This window comes from Mytilus galloprovincialis, chromosome 11 (assembly GCF_965363235.1).
Source record: "Mytilus galloprovincialis chromosome 11, xbMytGall1.hap1.1, whole genome shotgun sequence".
In the NCBI taxonomy this organism is placed as follows: Eukaryota; Metazoa; Mollusca; class Bivalvia; order Mytilida; family Mytilidae; genus Mytilus; species Mytilus galloprovincialis.
In genome coordinates, this window is record NC_134848.1 from 58,319,709 (window position 1) to 58,342,952 (window position 23,244).

The 23,244-nt window shown below is 32.0% G+C and overlaps 3 long non-coding RNA genes across 4 annotated transcripts; 1 reads left to right on the plus strand and 2 right to left on the minus strand.

The window, feature by feature from the left end:
- Positions 1-794: 794 nt before the first annotated feature.
- Positions 795-10,107, minus strand: LOC143052467 (uncharacterized). The gene is made up of 4 exons (XR_012971124.1): positions 9,977-10,107; positions 8,266-8,407; positions 2,366-2,605; positions 795-1,376 (listed from the first exon to the last, which is right to left on the minus strand). It is a non-coding gene; the product is annotated as an uncharacterized LOC143052467 (long non-coding RNA).
- A 5,031-nt stretch (positions 10,108-15,138) lies between these two features.
- On the plus strand, positions 15,139-15,852 carry LOC143052468 (uncharacterized). 2 transcript variants are annotated; one of them, XR_012971126.1, is made up of 2 exons: positions 15,139-15,625; positions 15,774-15,852. It is a non-coding gene; the product is annotated as an uncharacterized LOC143052468 (long non-coding RNA). The 2 variants fall into 2 exon arrangements; XR_012971125.1 differs by having other exon boundaries at positions 15,139-15,417.
- Positions 15,853-16,199: 347 nt separating this feature from the next.
- On the minus strand, positions 16,200-17,508 carry LOC143052469 (uncharacterized). The gene is made up of 3 exons (XR_012971127.1): positions 17,274-17,508; positions 16,839-16,917; positions 16,200-16,271 (listed from the first exon to the last, which is right to left on the minus strand). It is a non-coding gene; the product is annotated as an uncharacterized LOC143052469 (long non-coding RNA).
- Between the last annotated feature and the right edge of the window lie 5,736 nt (positions 17,509-23,244).

Consider the following 23,244-nt stretch of genomic DNA (forward strand, 5'->3'; position numbering starts at 1 on the left):
ACTCAGACATTAACAACTATAGGTAACCGTATGGCCTTCAACAATGAGCAAAGCCCATAGCGCATAGTCAGCTATAAAAGGCCCCGATATGAAAATGTAAAACAATTCAAACGAGAAAACTAACGGCCTTATTTATATAAAGAAATTAAGCCTTTAAAGATATCAGTGCTCAAGCTCCAACACATTTCCTAGTTATACCAAATAAAACCAATTGTTAAGTTATTTAATGCTGAAGATACTGACGAACAGGCAATAATTATGTTATTTTTACTTTCAGTGTGTTACCTTCAGTAATGTAGCACCAGCTCTGATCAATATACTTGTCCTTCATAAGAAACCTTTAATCAGGCATAAAGACTCTGATGAACAGGTAATACTTGTTACCAGGGAATTACAGTTTACTTTGGGTTCATTTTTATTCGTGGGGCACTAATTTGTTTTAATTTATCATATATCAATTTAATTGTGAATGGTTATCAGTGATTCACATTTTTTTCTGAAAATTTGTTTGTTTTTGTAGATGAATAAATATAGTTACAATCCTTCAAAATTCTAATGCAGTTAAAACTGCATGTTTTTTTTTGTTTTTTTTTTTTATCATTTTAGTTATTTGGACATTTATTTTAGTGAACTGTAAGTTTTTGAAGGTACAGTAGCAAATGCTTTTGCACTTGTTTAAGTTATGTGTATTCGTTCTACGAAAGGAAATACAAGACACGTTACAAAATTGTAGATTTTCTCAATGTATGCATTGCATACGGCTGAGCCATTATCATCCTGTATTTTTAAGACTATATATATCAATTTTTATTTGAGTACTGTTTTTAATATTTTCTTTCACAAATGTCGAAAAGTAAAGTGCATATGTATCTGAAAGTCATTCTAGTAAGCAATATATCTATATGATCCAGGTTTTTCTCATCAGGTTGGTAATTATTGCTACATCAACTGACCATGTTTTTCGGCCGAATTCATATTGTTCATAGGCTTTGTGCCTTCTTTACGATGTTTTTTGTCTTACATTGAGTTAATTCGTTTGCGTTTGTTGCGACGAGAGCGTCTTCTATGGAAGTAAATGCAACAATTAAGCAAGTCTATAGAGACCAGAATAACCACAGGGAGAATGAGAAATACAATACATCCCCATCCAATAAATTGTGCAGGTTGTGTTTTGTTAACTGCTGAGGTCCTCTTTCGAACCTCTTTTGTTACTGCTTTTTTGTCCACAGTCATTTCTGGTAATATATTCTGATAAAAATGTTGGAGGATTATTTCTGTTGCTTCTGAGTCTGTAATATCCATTTCATCAAGAAAATGCCATTTTGTATTAACTAAGCTTTTTGGACATTCGCACAACATTTTCTTGTGATTGACTCCTGAAATAAAACAAAAGATATAAGACAGAATATGTGGTATGATTGCCAATGAGAAAACTCTTTCGAAGAGACTAAAATGACACAGAAATTAACAGCTATAGGTCATCGTTCCGTTTCAAACATGATACAAGAATTACCGTCGGCTATAAAAAGCACCGAAATGACAAATGTAAAACATTTAAAAAAAAAAAAAACCTAAAGACCTATAGGCATATTCATCTCTGAGTGCTACGTTTTAGTTCCGAAATTATTCAGAAGATAACATCTTAAATAATTCTAGCTGACAAGTTAATAAAAAGTAAAAGATAAAGAGGTCGAAAATACCCAGGAGACATTCGAATATCAATTTACAAAAAAACACAAAAACAAACGCAAGTAGAAACTAGTTCAAAAGAAACAGTATACAGATTAATCAACATCAAACCCACCCCCCTCCAAATACAACATCAATAATACATGTAATAGTAGCTGTGGAACCGTAGCTCTTATGGTGATTTGTGACCAAAGTATATCATGTCTATGGTCAGCAAATATATTGGTTCATTAAAAATTACAGAATATTTATTTTTTCCTTCGATTGGTTTTGTTGTAAATTCAGCACGATCAATTAAAAATGCATCAGCAATCTTATCATCTATTTTGGCATTATCATATCCCCTTGACATTAGTTAGATTGTTTATCAATTTGTTATGTCCACTTGTGTTTCCTATCTGCCGCACATGCAATAAATCCTCAGAATACATGTTGTGAGTTGCATCTAATTTGATGCAGATAGAGACAAGAATAAGTTTCTTTGAAATATATTTTAAGGTCAAGAATGCCACGCAGCAAATATTACGCCATATCCCATCTGCAATAGTTATTGTCCAAACGTTCCATTGTGGACATAGTTCATGGCAACGTTCAATTTTGTATTGACTTTTTGAATTAAACTTGGAGTTCATTTTTTTATATTTACATTGTGTTTCAAATAGCTACATAGACTTACTGTCCGTTGTTGAAAGAGCTACATCTGTGTTTGTATATGTTGAAGTCTGACTCGTTACAGTTGAAATTGAATATGGAAGATTTTCAGAAGATGTTCTGAAAGATTCCGTCGTTGCTTTTTCTGGAGATGTGTCAGTGGTTGTCATTTCCGTGGAGGTTGTAGTAGGCATTTCTTCTGTAGCTAGTGACGTTGCAGTAGTCATTTGCGTAATTTTAGTAGTCACTGGCTCAGGTGTCCGATCTGTATAAAATGGAATAATTGACATCATTCTATACGATATATCTACAATGTGTTGATATTCAAACGTGTGTTAATGATTTAAATGTCTTTTTTTGTTGTAAAAGTTCATAAATTATACTGAAAAATTAGATTGAACAGTAATTACAATAAACTCACACATGTAGATACCAGGCTTAACATTTTTCACCAGCAAATAAAATAACAATTAAAAAAGGCTAAATTAAGTACGGCATTGAAGAGCAGCAGGAAGCAAAATTCCCCAAATTGTAATCAATTTCTGTTAAGATAATTCGTGAGGTAGAAAAATCTTAGCACTGTAAATTTCAACATTAATTTTTAATTACGAGCATATCAATGAATATTCATGTAAACATAGAAGCTGGATTGAATATAGAAATATGGCATTATGGCATTACACAACATGATAAAACCATTCTTAGTTGCGTTTAACCGACTACTTTATCCAACTGCAATTGCACCTGAATTTTTACGATTTCGATGTCAAAAATGTCATAGCCAGTTTGTAAAAATTTTTAATGCATACATAAACATGAAACATAATGTATTAGATATAAAATAGGGCCAAAATATACCAAAGTCGAAATCAAACTGACAAATGAAGGCAACAACTAGAAATGACTAAAAGACAAACAACAGTCAACAAACACAGCATACATATATAAAATTAAAATTCTGAAGCATCTATCCTTTCCGTTACAGCTATATATTCCTAATTAGTAGCTGTTCTTCCCGTTTTTCGATGCAAAAATCCAGATATAAAAAAAGTAGGAAATCGAAAAATTCAGTATCAGCATCATTCTTAGACAGATTCGCATATGACTAACCTCTTATACTGAGTAAAAAAGTTTAACATAATGTATTTTGATTCACAAACCTTAAGATGATAAACAATTCGAAAATTGCAGAAATAAATCTGGATGTTTTAATATACAATTGTATCTAAATAATAGTGCACTTAATCTTTGTTTCTTTTTTCTTTGACACATGCAGAATACCATCGTTGATTATTGTTAGTATAGTTTTGTTTCACTTTAAATAATTATGTGTTGCTTAACTTAGATATGATTATTATTTCCTTTCATTATAATTGCGATTTCGACATGACAGACCAAAATATGAGAATGACTATTGCAAGTTCTTATTATTCGGATACCCATCCAATTGAATTCTATTGCAATAGTATAAACCTCTTAATAATTTCCGTATATACAGTATAAACTTATTGTCCATCAGCTAGTGTTCAAAAGCGCTCTAGTTAAGGAGTTTGTGTTACACCCCAGGGTACCACGATTGTTTTGGATAGAATTTAACTTCATTATCTTATTGATAAAATAACAAGGTGTTAGACTAAACAAAAAGTGTCCAAAAGAGGTTTAAAAACGTCCCTTTCAATGGTCCCCTCATTAAGCTATCACGACTAAGTAATTTTAAATATTTTTTTTTTATTATAAAGCGATTAAAAAAAATTAGAGTGTAAGTTTAAACAACTAAAACAGATATAAAACTATCATATTTAATGTAACTCTGAAGAATTTTTGTTTAAAAAAAATGTTTATTTACATAACAAACAATTCGATTTTTTGGGTTAAGATTGAGGAATATTTTCTCATTTCATTAAGAAATTCGCAATACTATTATCCGTTTTTGTGAATTAAACTTTAAATTTGACCAGTATGCAATGTTTAAACTATTTGCAGTATTTATATATCGTCTTAAATATGAATTATTCAATAAAACATATGTACGTGCAAATACTCGTGAAATACCGGAAATCATCACATTACCGTCTTCGATTCAGTCGACAATATATTCATACCTGAGTGCACACATAAGCACTTTAAGCTTATCAATTTGCAACTGAAAACAAACATTAAATTGTCGATTATGTTGTTTTTGTGAGACAAATTATTTTATAAAGTAAATGTGTAACAAAATATTTAGGAAAAAAATGACAAATTAAAGATATTTTTTTGCGTTCTTAAGGTGGCACGGTAGTATTTGCATTCCAGAATTTAGGTTGCTCTTTTGTGTACCCTACTTAGGTTAATGTATCTAAACAGTGTGATTGGACAAAAAATACAGTATCAACTGAACATACTTTCCCAAACTGAGGGATGAATCAGGTGTAGAAAAATATGAAATAATTTTACATACAGATGAAAATGAATTTTTGAGAATTTTTTTTAATTTTGTATTCACTACACCATAAAAGACCTAAAAACACTAGTGGCCTTAGGTATTTAAATATAGCAAAAAAAGTAAACGGTCATGATACATATTCAAATTCATTTCTAAATAGTAAAATAAAAGTACTTCAGTTAACTGTGAATGTAGAATTTTTTGCAGTGTTAGAAAGTGGTGAAAATTCTAAAAAGGCTATCATTATCCCTATGGGCCAGGAAATACTACCGTGCCACCTTAAAGGGTGTACTCTCGAACTCAATAACGGTGTGCTTGTTTACATTTTGTGTTTAGCTATAGTGTCGTGATTGAGTTAAGATTGTTAAGTCATTCAATCGACAAACATTGCTTTGAACGAAGGTCAAATAGTCAGTTGGGAAATTTGTTAAGACTTTTTACTTTCTTTGGCACAAAATTATGTCGATTTGACAGACCATCTGGTTACTATTTATTTGCTTTTCGTAATGTATACATTGTTCCTCATTTGATAGTGTTTTTTTCATTTTTCTTCCTTCTTACTTGGTTATATTGCTTCACTGTTCAATGAATTTAGTCTTGTTTTATAAACTGTGTACATATTGTCAAATGATTTTGTTACTTTGTTTGAATTCAGTGTATTGCATATGACCGTCAAAACTATTCCCGATACATGTCAGTCTATTTGCTTCATATGCAAAATATGCAAAATATTCATCCTGATGCGCATGAATATCTTTCATCTGGTTTTTTTTGTGTTCAGAGAAGCTCTCATGGATTTTCGAGATCTCCAGTTGACCTAACAATCGAGCAAACATTGAACAGAGATACAAAAACAAGAGTTGGCATTGTTGGTTTCAGTTTAAGTAAAAGTTTTGTTTAATGTTGGTTGTTAAATGCACATGAAAGAGCTTCAATATCATCAACATGTCGAGATTTGGCAGTAATTATTAACCCTGAAACATCCGCACAAAGAAAACTTGGACAACTCAAATGATGCGAGAAGAAAACAGACTATTAAACTTGGTTCAGACACTGCAAAGGTCGATAAATCCATTTGAAACATCATCTGAGCAGTTATCTGGCTTGTCCTCGGGAACTGTTGCTTCTTCGGAATTAAGGTGCAACCTTCCAAACGCGTATGAAAAGGGAAAGTCGGCATCATAAAATGTCATTAATGAACGGCTTATTCAAAAGTCAACCAATATCTTCAAACCAATCAAAAGACAATCATTGCTTACATTTTCAACAAAGGAAATAAAAGGTTAACAGTTAATGGCTGATAAGAAAGCAGATAAAAATCTTTTTGGTAGCCTGCTTGTCATAGTCCAGACAAGACAGTTGGATATGCGAGAGGTACTCCAGTTTGAATTAGTTCCTCTTCAATGATTTCTTGCAAACGTTGATGATACACCTGTAAAGACAAATAAATCTGTCCTGGTTGGTCTTTTAGAAAAGGGCGTTGAACAAATGCAAGCCATTCCTGAGGAAAGGATGTGGATATTTGATGGTACGGCAGTTATTCAATCCTTTACTAGGATTTCAAGTACTTTTTCTGATTTGGCAAATGTTGTTTTTAAAACCATCCTTTCAGTTTCAAAAAGAGCTCCCTGCATTGATTTTGTCACTGATCAATATCCAACAATATCCAAAAAAAATTAGAACGGGATCGCAGGTCCTTGGGAGGGCAAATCATTACAATAATTTCGAGACCATCACAATCGTGTCCTCGGCAATGGAAGAAATTTTTGTCAGTAGAAACAAAGTTGCTCTTGTTGAATTCTTTGTGTCGGAATGGAGTAAACAATCCTATATATTTACACTTGAAGGAATTGATTTATTTGTATCACATGGAAGTATGTGCCACAAAATTTCTGTTGAAAATGAAATAGTGACAAGTGTAAAATGCACTGAGCTTCTAGGCAAACAGGAAGAAGCCGACACAAAAATGTTTCTTCATGCAAAACACGCAGCTGACAAAGGTTACGATTCCATTGTAATACAATCTCCTGACACTGATGTGGAAGTATTGGCCTGCTATTTTCAGATTTGCATCAGTTCAAATATTATTCTTCTGACAGGTACGTCTTTCAAATGCAGATTATTAAATGTGCAATCAATGTGCACAAAATTTGGGGAGAGTGTTTGTAGAGCACTGCCAGGATGTCACGCCTTTACTGGTTGTGATTCAGTTAGTGCTTTGTCTGGTAAAGGAAAAATCAAAGCATTCGGCGTTTTGAGACGTTCTGTGGAGTTTTCAGAAGGTCTATCCCGTCTTGGTGAAACTATTGAAGAGGTAGGCGCAGAACTGTCAAAAACACTCGAGAGTTTTGTGTGTGCTATATCATGTATATATGGCTACGAGAATAATAACATCAATGAATTAAGATTCAGAATTTTTTGCAATGCAAAAAACATTCATTGTCATCAACTGCCCCCAACGAAAGATGCAATGTTAAAGCACATCAAACGAGCCAACTTTCAGGCAAAGATTTGGAAAGATGCTCTTCAATACAACACTGTTCCATCGCCAAACAACCATGTTTGTTTTGTTAAAAAAGAACGATTTGATCAGCATCAATTGGCTAGACCAACCGCCAGCGTTAGATGCTTTATTGATACTGATAAGCTGTTCATGTAAAGCTGGTTGTGCCACCAAAAGATGTTCATGTGTTCGACAAGGTTTAGCCTGTACAGATGGCTGCAAATGTACTAATGCTTGTATCAACAAGAATAATTAAATCGTTGATATGGCTGACGATGACGACGAAGATGATGAAGATGATGGTGATGATAATTCGGTAGATGGCGTTGACGAAATGAAGATGATTCTATGGATTGACTTTCTACATGACCTTAAAATGTGGTGATTCTGTTGTTAAAAGAACTTTAATATAGATCTTGAAACCCTAACAGTTATTTTATTTTTTTAGGACTATGTGTGTTTTTAAATGACTGTGATGTACATTGCTTATGTTTGTGTTTGTCATTGATTCCATTTTTTTTCAACTGCCTTTAGTTACTTGATGCTATATGTTTCAATGTAAAAAATATACCGTTTTTATCAAGAAAACTAGTATGTACGCTTTGTTTCATTCAAAATCATGAATTTGGGATATTATCTCACCCTTTGTTTTTCTTGGTCCTATACGATTTAAAAATTAAATAAAAATTAGCCTCCGTATTAATGAGATATGAATTGTTCAATTTAATAAGAGAAATAGTACCGAATACTTTGTTATTTTTTCTTTTTTCTAAATATATGTGTTAAACAAATTTTTTGATATACTCTTAAATAAGACCCCTTTTTACCCCTTTTGGACACTTTTTTTTAAAGTCTAACACCTCCTAAAATATTCTTCAAACATTACTCTTTAGATTTATACAAAAAAATTGCGGTACCCTAGGTTGTAACAAAGAACTGAAATTTTACCTTACCAGCTGATGGACTATAACTCTGGTGTACATTAACAAATAATTACCTATTTTAGAAACTGTAGCCCGGTCGGAAGAACGTCCACATATTTCTGATGAGTTACCTGGACAATAACTAGTGCATGTATTTTCTGATCTTTGATGGTTCGAATGTGGTGTCGTTGTTGCTCGACAATAACAAAGATCTGACTGAAATAGAATAGCACAGCGTACGGTTACCATATATATCTAAATATTGGTTGCTATTCAAAATTTAATTTCAAACTAAATAAGTTGCTTTGTTTATACCTATGAGGTTTGTCGATAAGTTTTACTTGAGCTGCGTACATGTTTACGACATTTTTTTCAAACCTTGGTTGTCATTTCTCATACGAAGTCTTTAAGTTTCAAGTATCGATGCAATACCACAATTGTTACTGTAACAATAAATAAATAAAAAGCAACAGTAGTATACCACTGTTCAATGTCATAAATCAGTTTAACTGAAAAAAATCCGGGTCACAAACTTCAACCGAGGGAAACATATCAACTTTAAGAGGAAATCACCAGAACAACACAGACACTGCACAGCTTCAAAAACAAACGCCAACATACATACAAACGGACTTTTTGAAAACAAATGCTAACGACCCAAACATTAATTTGTAGGATCCTTTACAAAAGATAATTCAGCTGATCTGTAACAATTCCATCTTCATGCCTCATATATCATGTATAACACCTGGCCACCGAAAGCCTTATTATTGTAGAGCCTATGTGTTCGAGTGGTCTAGCGTCAGGCACAGTATAACGCGATTTGATGCCACGATATCTCAGTAGCATGAGTTGGAATTCCGGCCAGGGAAACACAAAAGAATTTGCTAACGCAGATATAACATTGTTGTTTTGACCAATTATATACTAGAACGTACAGTATACGGGTCCTTGACTGAATTGATGTCCCTATGCCTTCTTTCAGCCTTGATTTTTAGAACTCGTATTTTCATTTGATAGAAATGCTTATTTTAAGGTGCACAGTTTCTCTGCATTCAAAACCTTTCTGTGGGAATCAGTCCTGGTTTTCTTACTATAGCCGGGAATTACTTGTAGATACATTCTTTTGGTCAAAGTTTGACTTCAGAAGTGCCAATCCCTTGTGACGGAGTTCAGATGTGATTATGACCCGTGCCTTAAGCAAATTGCACATGCACATGATGGTCCGCCTGACAGATTTGAACGTATAGATTAGGTAACAGGTAACAAGAATGTAGCCAAGGGATTTCAAATATCTGGCTTACATTCAAAGTTACTACGATGGAAGTGCGTACTTAAATCTCCCTTCGATTAGTTTTTATTGGATAGTAAATTTCTAATCTCTTATGGTCCGATAGGGTTTTTCCACTCCTGCAGGGTTTTGACGATGTCTAATGGTGTAAGCCTGATATAGATTAAAAAAATAGTCGTTATGCAACAGGTTTGTGTTTGATATTCCTGTTCCAGATGATACCAGTCGAACTTCCTCTTGTAGTGGGTGCTTTGGTTAGGGAACAGTTTAATGATCGCAAATAAGTTAACATTGTGTTAATGTAACACACTGAAATCTCGCAGAAAAAGCTGGTTTTGATCATATGGGTCTTCAATGGAAAGTGTTGTCTATATTAAGTTGTTATTTATAAGTTTGATGTGTTTTAGCTTTTGATTGTGCCATTTCATAAGGAACTTTCCGTTTTGAAATTTCCTCGAAGCTCAAACTTGTGTAATATCTAATAAATAACTTACAACTGTACCCGAATATGTATTATCTATATCATCAGCTTTACAGTGATTTTCACACCAAGGGTTAGTATTAGCATTATCCTGAATACTTGTAGACCAATATTGGGTGTCGAAGTTATAACATTTATACAACAATCCACAATCTGTAAAAAAAACCAACTTTTAGAACTTATTTACAAGACGTTTTGTCATTTTCATTTCCTGTGTTTCATGGAGAAAAAAATGCATTCATACGTTTTTCATCAATATTTTCGTAATTAATGTATAAGAACAAAATGATATTAACTTATTCATGTTATTGTTAAAACCAGGTTCAACCCACCATTTGTTCTTAAAATGTCCTGTGCCAAGTCAGGAACATGGCCATTGTTATATTATAGTTCGTTTCTGTGTGTGTTCCATTTTAGTGTTTCTGTTGTGTCGTTGTTCTCCTCTTATATTTGATGTTTCCCTCAGTTTTAGTTTGTAACCTGGATTTGTTTTTTTCTCTATCGATTTATGTATTTCGAACAGCGGTATACTACAGTTGCTTTTATTAAATAGTAGTGTTAATTAAATTATGAGGTGAAAGTTAAGTCGAAAATAAATTGACAATGACATGGCTAAAAAAAGACAAACAGACAAATACTAATACACAATGCACTTTATAGAAAACAAAAGACTTAGCAACACACGTACGAACCCAATCAAATCTAGCAGTGATCCCGGGTGCTCCGGAAGGTTAAGCAGATCCTGCTCCACAAGTGGTACCGGTCGTGTTGCTCATGTTAGTACTAACCCGGTGATAAGTCTAACTTGTTATTGTGGATTCATTATTATTTGTTGGATACCAATTTTCGTGAATTTCTAGGGAACAGGTGAACCACGAAATTAAATGTTCAGCGAATACCAAATTTTCCATAGGCTTGTATGCATAGTTCGGCAAGACCACGTAATTAAATATGCACGAACTTGTAATTTTTCCTCAATCCACGAAAATTGGCACCCACGAAAATAAATGAATCCACAGTATGCCATATTCAGTTGAAATGGGACGAGATTGTAGTTACAGCCTTAGCTTGTTCATATGAATATTAACCATAGTGGTAATGAAATGTTGTATTGTGGATTTAAAGGATACTTTTTTTTATTGTTGTATACTTTGTTTCCCTTAATTAAATAATTTCACAATATTTACCTTTTAAAAAATTGAAAAGAGTACATACTGTGAAATTACATAGAAGATACACTCATGTATGACATAACGGTTTAATGGGAATCAGTATCCATTTTCAAAGTGAATCAAACAAGAAGCTCTAAAGAGCCAGCTGTGTCGCTCACCTTGGCAAATGTGAATATTCAATAAAGGAAACTCTACAAGATTGTAGACAAGAATACAATTCGTGACAAAAATCTGTTTTGTTGATCATTGTTGATTTTGCATTGCTGATCATTTATTCTGTTAAGTTTTCTCTATTTTCTTTAAGGTTTGCTCAAACCACAAAACGGTGTAAAAACAATCCTCATTTAAGGAAAAGCACTCCTATAAAGAGTCACAGTCTACTTAACTATATTGACAACATTTGACTTGTTAGTAGGTCTTGATTTGCTGCTGATTTTTGTGATTCAAAGTGTATCTTGATCTATTATCAATTTGTATCATGACAAAACGAAAAAAAATGAAAATCGTCATTAAAGGGCAATTACTCTAAAAAGGAATCGTCTGACCATTTCCTTCCATATGGTCTCCGTTGTAGACTTTGCTATGCTGATCAATTTCACCTAGCTAAATTTCTATCCGTCTAATATAGTTTTTTAAGAGATAAGGCAAATGAGCAAAACAATTTGAAAAGATCAACATCAAAGGGCAATAACTCTAATAAGGAGTCGATTGACGATTTCGACCATGTTGACTCATATGAAGAAGTTGTCTTGATTATCCTCTAAAAGTTTCTTTGTCAGTTTGTATCTATTATAGTTTTCAAGATAGTAGCTTCTAGGCAAAAATGAAAACAAAATGGTAAAATGTGTCATTTAAGGGCAATAAAGCTTATATAAAAAGTCATCTGACAGTTTTGAAATGTATGAACAATTGGTAGAGCTCAACATTCTCAACATGTTTGATCCTGTCAGATTTTCTGTCTTTAAAATGGTTTTCAAAATAATAGACAAAACTTTTTCTACCTACATTCTATTTGTAGGTCATGTTGGGCATCTTGGTTGACAGGAGAGGTCATCAGACATTTGTTTTAAACTAGGTACCCTAACGATGATTGTAGCCAAGTGTGATTAACTATGACACAAGGCAACAACTCATTCTTTGGCCAATTGACCATTTCGATCATGTTTTACTAATTTGTAGATCTTACTAGCTGAACATTGCTGTATACAGTCTATCTCTATCTAGAATAATATGTATCAAAACCTGCAAAATTTCCTTTGAATTACCAATTCAGAGGCAGCAACCTGTCCTGAAAATCATTTAGCATTAAAGATGTTATGGGTTATTCTATTATTGAGAACACTGCGATGGGATACACTCCACATTATATCGGTATACATAATTGAAACAAGAGAAAGGCGAAAGATATCAGAGGAACATAAAAAACTAAAGACAGAGCAAAACGAACCCTGCCAGAAACGGGGGGTGGTCTCAAATGATCCAGTAGGGTTAGCAGACCCTGCTCTACATTTGGCTTTTTATTTCATATATTTAAATAAAAAAAAGTTTTATATGAAGCACAAAAATGTAATCAGAAAGTCCCAAAAGTTATATACATATATATATATATAGTCTGTTTGGTTTGTTTGTCAACAATCTAAATCAAGGATACTGACTTGTGTCCTAACATCATTCCTTCTGAATGACAGACCAAATGACTCAAATTGTCTGATTTTTAAAATGGGAACATAGTATTTACACATGGACGAAGAAATGCACATATTGGAAGTAGAAGTCTGAACTTAATACATAAAAGTTTGATTCTCTTTGGTTAGTTTTTGTTTCTTAATTAATTTATTTTTTAAAACTACTTGTTTTTAAAATATACAATTATCAAACCTGAATCATTTAAATATAAGGTAACAAACACAAAAACATACAGTTTTGAACTATCATTTAAAAATTAAGAATCAATACATTTGTTAAAGTAATCATTCGCAAAATATTGTCAAACTGTCTGTTTCCGAAGATATAAAAACAGGGGTAATATAACCAAAATTTGTTCTTACCTGCACTGTTCATGTTCAAGACAAACAAAATAAATACAATGACAACGAACATGTTATCCATTCTAAAATTACGTAAATGTGTTCAGTTTAAAATCACCTGATCGTTTTGTTATTATGAAAAATAATTTGTCTGAAAAGAAACATCGTATTTGTATACTAAAAATCCTTATGACCGCACACACATTTCCATTTCATTTCAAATTTCAGATTTACAGCTGAAAATGAGGACAGGTACTTCCAATTGTGTATTTATGTCATGACAATCCAATCAAACTGAATGTTACACACGATGTTGTATTAAGATAACCAATAGATAAAACGATTAAAGTTAAAACAATACATTAAACAACAGAAGAAGCAAGAACTTTCACAAAGAAAACCTTATAATAAGTAAAAACAAACAAAAGAAGTATCATAATGGCATTACATAAGAAATTCGTGTAGGAGAAGTTATTGCACAAAGTAAAATAATAAAAAAAAAGAATACGATCTGCAAGAACTTTCTCATCTTAAAGTCCCTTATCCAATGACAACATCAAAACCCAAACACAACAAACATTTGGAACACAACTGCAATATACCTAACTAGTGACAGGCATTTCCTTTTGTAGAGTGGATTTTGAAATTGCAACCAACGCTGAATTCTATAAAGTTTTTATTGTTGCGTTATTCAAGTCGGTCATTATACCTATTATCCAAGAAAATGTTTTAGAAACTAGATAGAAATTATTAATTAACTGTTAAAGTTCATCAGTTTTGTTAATAAAAGTAGATCAGATGTTAAATAATTAAATTCCCATTATTTCATATTGAATGGCCGTAGAATATCATTTATCACGGAAAAATAATTATGTATATTCGTTTCTTTTAATTTAAAGTCTAAAAGCAAAACAGCTGATCATTATACACGAAGCTTTAAGAAGTAACAAGGGATTAACAAATGTTAAAGACATTTGTTAACAGCATTGAAGTTTGTTTTTACTTTACTTAACCAAATTTATAAGCCTGAATCATGTATCAAACATGATAAACTGAAACAGTTGTTTAATAATACGTATGTATTTCTATATATAGTTACTGATATAATTGGTAAAATGCCCGACATGAATTTAGTTTTATCAGCTTTAAAAAAGAGAAACGGACAAAGTATACAAACTCATTGATCAAAGATATACTGACATCACAATGAAAAAAGCCAAAACGACATAAAGACAAAGTCTACAAAACACAACATAGAAAACTATAGATATTCCTTCCATGATTTTAATTAAAAAAATGTTCAGCTGATATTGAGGGAAAATGTGTGTGTTTGCGGTAGACGACTTCATAATAAATAAAGACAATTGTCTAACAACTGAAAAGCAAATAGTAATATGGTAATTGACATGACGCTGGCATGCTTTTGAAGTTGTTTCGGTTTATTTATTTTGTTTGCATTTTGTTTTTAGTTAGTTTTTATTTGTATGTCTACCTGTTTTATTCATAATCCCCGAAAATCAGATTGGTAAAAACAAACTTCAATGCTGTTAACAAATGTCTTTAACATTTGTTAATCCCTTGTTACTTCTTAAAGCTTCGTGTATAATGATCAGCTGTTTTGCTTTTAGACTTTAAATTAAAAGAAACGAATATACATAATTATTTTTCCGTGATAAATGATATTCTACGGCCATTCAATATGAAATAATGGGAATTTAATTATTTAACATCTGATCTACTTTTATTAACAAAACTGATGAACTTTAACAGTTAATTAATAATTTCTATCTAGTTTCTAAAACATTTTCTTGGATAATAGGTATAATGACCGACTTGAATAACGCAACAATAAAAACTTTATAGAATTCAGCGTTGGTTGCAATTTCAAAATCCACTCTACAAAAGGTTGCATACGAAAGTAGGCCTAAAAAAATATTCCCTTGAATTTGACAGTTGTAGAAAATTAACCCTGCATTTCAATGCACTTAAATTTTTCTGAATCGTAAATATGTATGTTGGGTGTCTGAAAGCATCATTCTTTTTTTATTTGATGGTCTTATAAAATATTTTGGAACGTTAAGGTTACATAGTTACCAAAGCAGGTAACCAGTAAATAACAGTGTAAAAATTGGGTTGTCTACCCTCGGCGGTGGTTACTTTCTTATATGCAATGAAATGTAGTGTGAAATTTTCACTGTATCACTGGAAAGGATTGAACTTTACACATGCAAAGTATTTCTTTGGTTGAAATAAAGGTAAATACTGTACGATTTTTTTAAAAGTGCCAATTTAACAAAGACTAATAGGGAAAAATCAATGGTGGTATTACACCTATTTAGGGAAACTAAATGTGCACTCGTGACCCTATTGTACTTTCATTTTTAAAAGTTATTAATAAACCAGTTCATACATTGTAAACATGGACTATTCGGAATGGATTTAGACACAGAAAGTACGTTTGAGGTAAAATTGCATTGAAATGGGGGTTTACGGGTGTTTTCTTAGTCAAATGGGTGGACAGACGAAGCTGTATTTAGATTAGTGTGTTAAATTTTAAATTACCCTTACAGTTTTTGTTTTGTTTATACAACATGTGAATTTTTTATTTCAGTGTTAACCATGTTCTGAAGAGCATTCTGTTGAAAAATCTTATATGTGAATTGGTCTGCAGATGACACTTCAGCATTAAAGTATGTATCAACTATCATCATGTTTTTTTGAACACCTAAATGTCAAATAAACTTAATGCAATTTTTTCCCCTCCAATTGCAAGTTATTTCAAGCATAACTGTCAAGTTTTGTCTCAGTCAGAACTATAGTTTCAGAGAAAATCACTATAACGTAAGGCCATATCCTACGGCAATTTCAGTCCAATTTCTTCGAAAAATCCTAATTTCAGTGTATCATTATAAAATGCAGTGTTGACTAATATCTGATCATAAACTCATGATATATGCATTCAAACAATTAAATAGAATACAAAAGACAACTTTAAGATGATAAACAGTTTTATTGCACCTTTTAGAGTTCATTTGAAGGTCTGTTTTGGTCTGTTTTGGTCCATTTTTCCTCCTTCCTTCCTTTTTCATCAAAACTTGATATCTTTTGTCTAAAAAATTAAACAAATGTGATTATTTTCCCACAAAAATGAAATAAATGTAATGTTAAATCAATAATTAAAGTGTTTTAGTTGAAAGAACTGTCTCTATAAATGTTAACAGTCTACACGGAAGTTTCTATAAGCCCTTATGTGTAACTTGAGTTTTTGGTCTGTTCCCCTAGTGTGAGAAATAACGGTTCCCTTTCAGTCAATAATTTTTTGCTACTGGTATCAAAGTCTTTTTATTTACTCATAACAGTATATTTCTAATAGATTTACACAAAAAGTCCACTTTCTTGTATTTTACATTAGAAAATGGGGAGAAAGAGTAATAAAAAAAATACCTCAAAATGTTTTTAAAAAGGGTTATGTCCCTTGGAATGCTGGTACAAAAAATAATTGGTAAGAATTATAAAGTTTAAGTATGTGAGACTGGATTCTGATGTGTATAAATCCAGGACAAATAAGTGTTTAGATGAGTTATTGTCTGTGCAAAATGTAGACGGCACAATGGCAAATTGTAAACTTTTGCGGCCAAAAAAAAAACAAAAAAACATGATGATAGTTGATACATACTTTAATGCTGAAGTGTCATCTGCAGACCAATTCACATATAAGATTTTTCAACAGAATGCTCTTCAGAACATGGTTAACACTGAAATAAAAAATTCACATGTTGTATAAACAAAACAAAAACTGTAAGGGTAATTTAAAATTTAACACACTAATCTAAATACAGCTTCGTCTGTCCACCCATTTGACTAAGAAAACACCCGTAAACCCCCATTTCAATGCAATTTTACCTCAAACGTACTTTCTGTGTCTAAATCCATTCCGAATAGTCCATGTTTACAATGTATGAACTGGTTTATTAATAACTTTTAAAAATGAAAGTACAATAGGGTCACGAGTGCACATTTAGTTTCCCTAAATAGGTGTAATACCACCATTGATTTTTCCCTATTAGTCTTTGTTAAATTGGCACTTTTAAAAAAATCGTACAGTATTTACCTTTATTTCAACCAAAGAAATACTTTGCATGTGTAAAGTTCAATCCTTTCCAGTGATACAGTGAAAATTTCACACTACATTTCATTGCATATAAGAAAGTAACCACCGCCGAGGGTAGACAACCCAATTTTTACACTGTTATTTACTGGTTACCTGCTTTGGTAACTATGTAACCTTAACGTTCCAAAATATTTTATAAGACCATCAAATAAAAAAAGAATGATGCTTTCAGACACCCAACATACATATTTACGATTCAGAAAAATTTAAGTGCATTGAAATGCAGGGTTAATTTTCTACAACTGTCAAATTCAAGGGAATATTTTTTTAGGCCTACTTTCGTATGCAACCGGATGTGACGTACCATGATTTGGTGGTATTACACCTACACAGCTTTCAATGAAGATTTTTTGTTCTTAGTAATTAAGATGTCGACCACCAATGATCAAACGTTATGACAGAATACAAATCTTCCCTCCATGCACCGCATTTTCAGAAAAATAAAGCTACTTTTTTTCGAATAAAAATCATTACTGCTGTGAAAAAGTCTGAAAATTAGCTGAAAGATTTGACTTGATTAAAAATGAATTGTTCAGTTTTCTTTATGATAGAGATATTCTGAGTACAATGCACGTTTGAGTTTAAAAGTTTTCTGGTGTATATTGACTCATCTCTCTCCCTCCACTTTTTCAATCTCCCATGCAGAATTATCGGTCCATGTTCTCTGAGAGAGAGAGAGAGCAAGGACCGATAACTCTGCTCGGGAAATTGCCACTTTTAAACAGAATATTAAACATATATAGATAGCATTATGTTTAAAAGATTTGTGCAAAGAAAATACACTAATACTATTGTCTCTTCTGAATTTTATTATTTGGTACGTCATTTGTCTCTGATTTTTTGTAGAAAAAAATAATTCACCAAAAAAGCGATAATACTATTTATGAAATATTAAAGAAAACAAGTTACATTTCCAGTGGATAATATTTTAACAATTATCATATTCAAGACAAATTATTTATAGATTATTACATGGCATTTTCCATATTGGCCTTGGTATCAGCCCTAGACTCCCATATCAAGCCAGAGGGCATTAGCTCGAGGTGCTTGATATGGGTCATGGGCTGATACCCCGGACCATATGGAAAATGACATGTAATAATCTATTTATCACATATTTTCAAGCAAGAGAAAAAAGATAGCATATACCAAGTTATGTTTGATTTTACAACAGAAATTTAAAAAAACATTTAACGAACAAAATTTAAAAAATGTATCACAGTGAGTAAACAAAGTTTTGTGAAAAGTTTAACACATAATTAACAATAAATATATTAATTCTCAGAATTATAAATATTAAACGACTTAAAGTGTTACATTTCCAATTAATGCCGAGGAAGAATACAGCATATCGGTACTATGGTTTGGAAATATCACGGGTGTCATTCGGTTTAACGAGAGAAATGATCGTGAAAGAATATCTAACGGTGGTCAAGTATTGCGAGACGATCGTGAAAGTTCTGGTACCGGATCGTGAAAGAATTTTAATGTAAATTCTAGGTCAGAATCTGTGAATAAATCGCTTAATTTTCAAAACGCGGAACAAATACGAACAAAAAAATATGTCTGTCAAAATGGTTTAACTTCCTCAACATAACTGTGAAATAAGATGAAGAAAATATGCAGTACTTTACGAAAAAACACAAAAGGCGCAATGCATGTCTATGGAAATAATTAGAAAAAACACGCTATTTGTACCTATAATGGTCATATTTCAATATATCATGATATATCTGAAATTTAATCTTTGGTGTATCTGATAGTACAGTAAAATAAAATTATGTTCTTCCTTTAAAAGCGTTAATTTGTTTACGAAAACCTTGAATTTTGTTGAATTTTCATCAAACTTGATCGTGAAAGATCAGGAAAGGCATTATTTTGATCGTGAAAGATAATGCGTGACCAGCCTTAATATTAGTAATCAGAAATCAATATTTCTTTTACCATTTTATAAACCTGCAACTGGTTGAAACCTGTAAGTATTTTGATAAGAATGAACATTAAAGCTATTATTTTTTTAAATTCAAAACTTTACATCGAAAGTTAAAAAAACAACAACTAAAAATGTGTCTAAATCAGTGTGACAAATTCAGCTAAAAGAGTCGGTCTAGTACAATTCAGGCAGACCGCCACTATTTAGCCAATAATATGGGTATTTGCAACGTTTAAACCAAAATATTAACCATCAACCAAAAACTTTCAGCAAAAACAGCATCTTTCATGAACAATTTGAGATTGAACGATAACCAACATTTTGTGCAACAGTACTTTCTTGAGTTCTATTTGTCTTTATATACAACGTAGCAGATATGAATTGATTTTCAATGAGATAACTATATACTACAGACTAAAGAATACCAGAGCGCAAATGCTGAAATGTCTCGTCTGCTTTACTTATGATAGTATATTTGTTCAACGTCTGTAATATTAAGGATTTTACTAGAAGTGTCAAATACGCTTAAGATTGTCAATGGTTTATAAAAAAAGAGGTCAAGGTCAGATAAACCATGCAATACAGATCTCTACAAACATCCCGTACACCAAATATAGGTGATAAGTGAGTACTTCACATGACAATAAAAACCTTCATCCTACAATCAGCCAACTATTATACAAATAACATGTTCACAAATGCACAAATAATAATTTGTTTGTATTATTTGAACTTGTACAAATAAAATCTCCTGTTATCCCGCTTATATCTTGAGCAAGCGATAATATGGATTGTCTCTATGAGTATCAGTTCATTTTTGGCTCCTCTTCGAGGTCTATGTTTGAACAAAAGTTTCAAGTGCCGGGTGTAACTTACAGGATAATAGCAATATACATAAAATGCTTCAATTCACTGAGGATCTTAGCCTATCTAGTTTTCCTCAATAATTAAAACAAATGTTAATTATCATATAATTGAAGAATAATTTGAACGTCTTCGTATCTTCAGATCTTTCACGATCCTTTTCACGATCTTCAAAAAAGCGGTACGTGATCTTTCACGATCAGAAAAATCGATTTTGTGTAAATATTTCTTTTTTTTACCAAGTTTCAGATTATGTTTATACAAAATAACTATGAGAACCATATTATTCATTCAAATAGAATGCTCTTATTCGGATAAAAGTAGTTTATTTTATTCGAATTTGTGTGAAAAAAATCATGTTTGTTTACATTTTTATGTCATTGAAATGTCGAGAAGCAATCTGCCTTTTGTTGTTTTGTAAAAACTATATACTTTTAAAACTGGATTTTCTCACATACTGATCATAATGTTGAACCATTTTGACAGACAGTTTCATTTTGTTGTAAATTTGTCTGTGTTATTAATTAAATTAGATTATTTAATGACCTTTCATATGTCTTCTCGGTTAAATATCTTTCACGATCCAGTACCAGAGCTTTCATGATCGTCTTGCAATACTTGACCACCGTTAGATATTCTTTCACGATCATTTTTCTCGTTAAACGGAATGACACCCGTGAATATGTTCCGCTTTAACTTTCGATGTCATACAATAATCACTTTTCCATTGTGGCGTCATATATTTTCTAAATTCTTTATGACGTCAAAATTTTACCAGAACTTTTGTGATTTCCACTGTTGATTTTTACATTTTTTCTACTACAGCAGATTCGTAACTTTCTAAATTTCTTTTCATTGTGCTCTCATTTTTCATTTTTTGTTTGAATTTACTAGCATCTTCATTTGATCTGTGAGAAACCTCTTCTGATCGTCTAGCTGCTTCGAATGACAACTTGATTGACAAGTTACCGGAAGTTGAACTCGGGGACTCGATATGGATTTCGAGGGCTGATATCGATATTGGCCCCGAGGGCTGATAACCAACCTTGACTTCCGGCTATTATTGGCCATGCAAAATCGTACATATCAGTACAAAATATGTGATAAGTACAAATAATACATTTTTTTATGATTTAAATATACTCATCATAGATACCAGGATTGACATTTTTTATTTGAACCAGACACAAAAGACTCAAATAGGATAAATAAAGTACGCAGTTAAAGTGCATTGAGGACCAAAAATTCCTAAATGCTTTGCAGCTAGTGTTATCTTTTCTTGATGTAGAAAAGCCTTTGTATTTTTAAAATTCAAAGTTATGAAACAGTTAATTTATAAGTATGACCATATCAATTATAGTTCATGTCAACACAAAAGTGCTGACTACTAGGCTGGTGATACCCTCGAGCTCGGGGTATAAAAATTCCACCAGCAGTGGCATCGATCCAGTGGTAATAAATAAGGTATACAATATAAACCGTATTTGGACATTTTATTTTCATCAAAATAATTATAATACCTCAAAGATCAGTATTAATAACCAATATCTTATATATGTTATAAAATAAATAAAATTGGAAATGTGGAATGTGTCCACATGCAGTTTTATCTACATGTATCCTAAACTTTTTCACCTCAATCTGAAACAGTTTATTTTTCGCATTGAAACTCTTTAGTACAAATAGGAAAACATTTAAATTGCTCTATGAAAAATGATCAAAAAAATAATAAATAATTTACATCATAATAGTGTAATTATTCTAAAATGGTGAAATATATTGATTAATTGCGACAAATTCAAATACATTTTACTATTCCGTATTAGCAATTGTAACAAGGGAAATGAATCAACAAAGATGATTAATATAAATTAATGTCGACAAAAGTTTAAAAAGCAATTATTTTTTAGTAGCATTTCCTATTAAACGAATTCATAAAATTAACAACTGAATTGACTTTCAATCGATATTCGAAAAAGAATTTCCTGTATTACTATAGTAGTAGCTTCAATTTTCGATAAATACAGAAAACAGGAGGCCACACAGGGACATTAAACATACTGAGTATCAACATGTACATTATCAAAGTACTTCACCCGATGACGTGAATGCGACACACACAAATGATATTAAGGTGTTGGGGCTATTGTTTCACATAATATTTTACATTCTAGAAAGTATTATTGATTTCAATGATTATAACACGTTATGTTTGGTCGGTTAGGAAAGGCTGTGATTTTGTAATGTATTCGTTTTTATTCTATAGCTAGTCACCACTTCAGTTTAATCTTGTATATCTATTACCGGTATATAGTCATTTTATAAAATTTACTGTTTGCAAAACTATGTATTATTCTTGATAATAATGATGTTTTTGTCCCAGGCGGATAACCCTGGCCTCACAACTTTTTGGAACTTTTGGTGCTCGGCGATCTTCAACTTTGTAGTTGTTATGCCTTTCAAACTTTTTACATCTGAGCATAGTTTTGTGTGGACGTAGCGCGCGTCTAGCGTTTAAAAATGTTTTTTAACCTGTTACCTTATGATGGCTATTATTCGTTTGTCCTATATTTTCTCGCATTTATCTGTTTATTTATTGTAACCCTGTCGTGTAATGTTGTCATTTTAATGTTATAATTAACACTGCCATTAAAGGGGGAGGTTTGGCATGCCACGAAACCAGGTTCAACCCACCATTTTTTCATAAAATGCCCTGTACCAAGTCAGGACAATGGCCATTGTTACATTATAGTTCGTTTTTGTGTGTGTTACATTTCGGTGTTGTGTCTCTGTTGTGTCGTAGTTCTCTTATATTTGATACGTTTACCTCAGTTTTAGTTTGTAACCCGGATTTGTTTTTTCTCTATCGATTGATCAATTTTGAACAGCGGTATACTACTGTTGCCTTTATCTATATCTAACATCATAAGGCATGCTGAAAACTAAACTTTGAAAGCCAATTACATATGATACCGAAGAAGTCACATGACACCGGCACCCCCCCCCCCCCCCCCGTTTAGCCAACAAGTTTGCTTGAGAAAGTTACAACCTTATCCAGTTGATGTTTTAAGTTGTCATCTTCTAGGATAAATAAAGGCAACAGTAGTATACCGC